The sequence below is a fragment of the Furipterus horrens genome, unplaced genomic scaffold, assembly GCF_987537825.1.
Source record: "Furipterus horrens unplaced genomic scaffold, mFurHor1.1.pri manual_scaffold_2, whole genome shotgun sequence".
Taxonomy (NCBI): Eukaryota; Metazoa; Chordata; class Mammalia; order Chiroptera; family Furipteridae; genus Furipterus; species Furipterus horrens.
This window is the reverse complement of record NW_028327172.1, coordinates 154,882,017-154,888,016: the sequence shown is the minus strand read 5'-3', so window position 1 is coordinate 154,888,016 and position 6,000 is coordinate 154,882,017.

Genomic DNA, 6,000 nt, shown 5'->3' with positions numbered 1-6,000 from the left:
GTCAGCACTGACCATGCAAGATCCAACATGGCTCCCACTGCTCCCATGCTGGTGGGACCCACAGCAACTCTTATGCCTAGGCCTGATGGACTCCAGGTGGGTCTGGTCCCTCCTCTCCTTCACCTCCTGATTTGTCTGAAATGCTAAGCTGCAGCACATGGAAACTGGCTTCCTCAGCAACTGCCCAAGGTGTCTGGAGACACAACCCAGAAGTGTAAGGAAGCTAACATTCAGGGGAAAACCTTGACAATGGGCTATTCTGGGGAAGTGTGTTCCAGATGGCCTTTCTGAAGACACCCCACGTGACTCAGCAACCAGTGGCCTTTCCCTAAAGCTGTGGTCATGTCAGTAAGATATCACATTTTATATTCCTGTTTTACTTCCTACTTCCCTCTCTTCCCTCTTCCCTGACTGTCACTACCCTAGAATGTACCTCCCATAAAACATTAGAACTTACCTTTGCCTTATGCTCTATTTTTCAGGAAGTCCAGTTTGAGAAAGATCCCAGTTGATGGAATTCCTTCCAGCTCTTATTCCTTCAACTTTTTATTCTGTATGTTCTCATACAGCACCCTATGCCACACAGTTATGTCCTTATGTTACAGAAACAGGGGAGTCCAAAAATCCCCAGAGTTTGCGGCTGGGGGATAGGGAGAAGGAAGCAGCTTTCAGAATGCCTCCAAGTGCCTGAGGCTGGTGGCTAGTGTCTTTCTTATGAAAAATGGCTTTAATGCATCCAAAGACTCAGGTAGATGGGAGGGGTCTTGAACCAGGGGATGGTATGGAAAAAGCACACAGAGCTTACGTATAAGGTTCTGTGAATGGTCAGAACTGTTTGCAACACCCACTGCGTCAGAGGACGCAGTCAGGGATATAAGCAGCTGCGGACATTTTAGCTCTCTCTTGCTCTTGTGTGCTGCCTCCATGTGGCTTGGAGAAGGGCTCTCCAGGCTGCTTTAAGAAGAGGCTCTTGCCATGCGGTTTTGAAAAGGAGATGAGATCCATGCAGTTTGCAGGAAGAAAGCAGTTTACGAGGAGGCTGAGAATCCAGGCGGTTCTGCATCGAGAGCTGGAGGGCACCACAGCACAGAAAGGACCTCCCTGATCAGAATTGAGTGATTGGCAGCTACTGCTGGTAAAGCTGAACTGTGTTTGAAAAGTAGGGAAACGGTTTTTCTGACCTTCCTAAGACTGGCCAGGTTTGGTGGAGGGGAGGCAAGGATATGTGTTTATGGGTGTTTTAAAGAACATAAGACTTAACAGCAGAAATCCTCAAATAATCTAAATCTATATAACTGTTAAATAAACAATTCTTTTTCTTTTCACTAAACTCTGGTATTGAGAGTTATAATTTTGGCGGTGGGCAATCGGGCCCCTAACTAAAGAGTCCGTGGGTTCTATTTCAATTGGAGCAGCCCAGGGGTTCTGTAACACTTAGTTATATTGGATGACCTGGTTGCTATTTTTATAGGTTCTGATTTTATTGTACAACCAGGCTGTAAACTCTTTAAGTGCTGAGACCACATTCCATACAGTTATGTTTGCAGAAAAAGGTATGTCCAGGTAACAAATATTTTAATAATTCAAGTGACTTCATGTCTAGAAACAGGAATAACATAGGAGTCATAGGATTTGGATTTTCACCATAACAAGTTTGGGAGGAAATTTCTTTCTTCTCTTCCCTCCAGTGACATGCAGAAGAAGGATGGTTTGGCGAGAGGGGCATGAGCTTTGGAGTCAGATGGAGCTGGGTTCCGGTCTCAGGTCTGTACTAGTGGTGTGTCCTCACATTACTTACCCAGCATCTCAGAGTCTCAGGTCCTCCATTTATACTTATGTACGTAAAGGTAGCTACCACAATATCAGTCACAATGTTAGCACTCAGTAAATGTTAGTCTCCATTTCCTCTGAAGTTCTTCCCTTGCTTGACAATATGACCCTTCATATGACAATGGCTCAGTGACACTTTGGCCACTTGTAAGTGAACAGACTTTGTAAGTCCTGAGCACAACCCTCCCCTGCCCAGCCCTGGCCTCTGGCTTACAGAGGACAGGGTTGATCCACTCTGGCTTTTGCTTTCTGAGCCTCAGCCACCAAAGTAAAGGACAAAAGAGACTAGCACTCCCCAACACACCTGCCAACTCTTAAGGTTAAGGTTAGTTGGGAAGAGATTTGCTTTTAGAACATCTGGTGTCACTCTGATGAATTCACAATTTACTGTGATTCTATTTATTCTATACAGAAATGATAATGCAGTTTAGATGAAAAGAAGTTTGATTTCCACAGAGTTAGCTCATTGGAATATAACTACCTATCAGCAACCGCAACCCACAGTTCTTGAGCACGTGGCTAGTACCTAAGCAACATTGTTTATTCATTGTTAATTTTAATGAGGAGCTCATAAATTTATTTTCTTCTGCCAAACACCATCAATTCTTCTCCTTCAATATCACCTTGATTTTGCCTCCACATGTAGAATCTCTTCTCTCTCCATCCTTTACCCCAGAGACTATTTTCATCCACAAAGATCACATCTCATGACATCAAAAGGAGACAGGAGAAGAGAAACTTGATCAGTCTAGCCAGATAGTTCCTATCAATTCCCCACACCTTAATGCTCACATGAGTGTTAGCTGCTGTCTTGCTTCGCTCTGGGATTCCCCAGGCCCTTGACAGCCAAGAAGGAAACAGTAAGCAGCAAGATCCTGCCATTAGAAATCAAGGGCTTTGTTCCCATCCCTGCTCTGCACACTATAAATTTGGACATTAAGCAATTCCATAAACTTGCTGCCATTTAACTTTCTTTCCCATAAAATGAATCAAAGATTTCAGTAAATGGAAGCAAATTGAGAGGTCATCTGGTTCTGTCCCTCAATTTCCAGAGGAAGAAAGAAAAGCAGAAGGGAAAGTCTCCCCCCACCCTTATTGCAGAAATGGGGTGGGGGAAGGCTTTGTCTAAGACCAATGCAAAACTCAGGTTAAATAAGATTGCTTTTATTAAACCACGTCCTTCTGTATTCACTGGGAAATATTCTGTCAAAAAAAAAAAGGATGTAAAACTCTGTATACATGAGGCTACCACATGTGTATTTTGTTGTTGTGTTACAAAGGGTGTTGTATAATCATATGCTTCTGGAAGGAACCGGGGAATGGGTGAGGGACAGGAGTGGTCAGAGATGAGAGCGAGAGGCTGAAGAAGAGAATGAGGAAGGCACTTGCCAAATCTTTCCCTTGCCTGATGGCCAAATGAAAAAAGGAACTTTGGGTTTCAGTCAGAAAATCTGAATTAATTACCTTGTTCTTTCTCTTTCTTTCCTATGTAGCTTCATTAAGATAGATACAATTGGGCCTTTATTGCTTGCCGGCCCTGGCAAGGACTCACAGATAAGTCCACACAGGGAAGAAGCTGTGAGAGGCACAGGGAGCGTCCCAGGCCTGAGCTACCAACCAGCCCTTTGTCCTGTTTGGGAGAAAAACCTGGGCAAGACACAAATTTCCAAGCAGAATAAATACCTAGGTTGCAAGTCAGGGGTGGGGGAAGTAGGTACAGATAGGGTTATGCCATTTCCTTAGGCCATAAGCCGAAAAATTGGCAGAAGACCTTCTTGGCCCCAGGCATTGCCATCCTGTGACCTCCATCATCATCAGAGCCTGGGGGCTCACAGTCCCTCATACTGACCTGTTTGTGATAAACTGGAAGTCAACTCCACTCCTAGCTCCAAACCTTCAGAAGTGCCGATTAACCCTCTTTTTCCTGAAAACATTCTTCCTTCATCTTCTTGATGCCTTGGAAGAATGTTAATTAGGCTCAGAAGAGTAGTCCATTAGAGGTTTTAAATGGATAGCTCTCATGGGCCAATTAAACACAAGACAATCTCCACTTTCTGAAATTCTGCATTCAGGTAGGAAAGAGAGTGCTGCAGTACATTAAGCTTCATAGAGAGAAAATTTAGATGAATTAATTAAGGAAAATAATAATAGTCAATATTTGTAGAGCAATTCCATATCTCTTCTAGTCTTGATGTTATCTGTATGACAACATGATTACTAGGCCAACTCAGCGCTCTTCCGTGGACTTGGAGCTGAAACGAGAGAATGCCATGCTCTCCCACTGACTCCTCACTGTTTGTATTTCCGGTTGGCTTCCCTTGTACGGTCACCAGAATTAACAGGATCTCGTTAAATCAGCTATTGCACTCTGGGCAGCCAGAGTCAGTTTTTATCACCTCTATCTCTGTAATTTCTGATGAAACAGATGTCTCTGAATTGATTAAGTACTCAGAACTTATCCCAGCACTGAAAATAAATGAAACACAGGCTCTGTTTTTATGAGTGGTGGCTCTGTGTGTTCTCCTCACTTTGAATTGGTAGAAAAAGATTTCCTGTATCTCCATTATATATAAATAACATGGAAAGAAATTGTAGCCAGTCCTCCTAGAGGGACGAAACAAGCCCCAGCTGTTGAGGGGGAAGCTGCTGTGCCCTGGCTGAGGGCCTCAATATAGTGGAGTAAAAGTATGATTGCAAGATGGCCTGTTCACACTCACCCTCTCCTCAGAGAGAACCCACAGAAGTCCCACTGAGGGTGCCCACAGATTTAGTACAAATGTGCTTTGTATATACGGAATACTTTGCATCTCTTTTCAATTTGGCCCAAAGTGAACCTTTGAAACCTGATGTGAATGCCCAAACCATGTTATTGTAATTATCTTGGGGGGTGCATATCAGATTAAATTGGCATTTAAAAATCTAGCTCACAGGCAAAAGGTAAAACTGCAATAAATGCTTGGCCAAGAATGTCCTTCCCTCCTCACTACTCACAGGGCTTGACTGGACCAATGGCATCAAGCTAGCTTCACACCAAGTCACAATGCAGACCACGAAAAAAATTCCCCAGGTTGTCTAGAAAACACCGGCTTTCATATTGAGTTGCACTGCAGAAATGTGCTATTGGTAAAAGATTAATTGGCTTCAGTCTGTCACACAATAGGCATGCACCAGGGAGGAATATAGGGGCTGACAGAAATCAGTCCTGTTGATTTCAGGCCCCACTGTGGTGCTTATGATGGGGCAGATGGCAGTGCCCACTTAGCTCTATTGCTGTAGATGTACTGGCTGATCCTCATTTCTCAAGGCTGGACACATCCCCATTGGGCCCAGCAAATTCCTGGTGGGTAGTTTCCATAATCTGTTTCAGGCTATTTTGCTCATCTGCAGACAAACACAAGGGAGATGATGATAATCAGAAGACACTCTGGCATTGGTCTTGTGACCTCCAGCAAGTATGTCTCCATACCCATCTGTCTCATAGGGGCTGAAACAAGATGATGTCTGAAGCCCAATTTGGAAATGCCCCATCTACCTTCCATAATGCATCCCAATGCCTGCACACAATCAGAAGCCTTATTGCCTGAAGCAGGAATTATCAAGGTGAGCAGGTTTCAGGGTGAGGTTATTCTGTCCTAGGTATGCTCAAGCCTGACAGTCTCACTGCTCATCTTCTCAGAAGGAGGTAAGTGGTGGATTTCCTCAGAACCCACTCAGAGCCTCATAGCTTCTCTTAAGCTGCATCTCTAGTTGGTGACTCCTCCCAGTTTGCAACTCTTGGCTTCCCAGGTCAACAGATCTGCAAGTGCTCAGTGAGGGTCCAGCCCTGAGTGTCCCCTCACAGCTCTCACGGCTATGTTCTCAGCCACCAGCACCATGGATCATCTCTTGGAAAATAATCATTGCCAATTCTCTCGAGTACTCCTATTTAAACACAATCGTTTTTTTTTTTTCCAAGTGGAATTTGTTAACTAGAACTCATTTCATATTGACTATTTATATTTTCATGAAAATCACCAGAAGTTGCATACCTTGACTCATGTCCAGGTTTCGCTGGGCCTGATCAGGGATAATATGAAAGTGGGCACAGGGTCTTGGAGGAGCCCACACAAATGAGGAACTGTGATTGAAGTGCCATTAGCTTTGTGGTTAATCCACTTCACCCATAGTTAA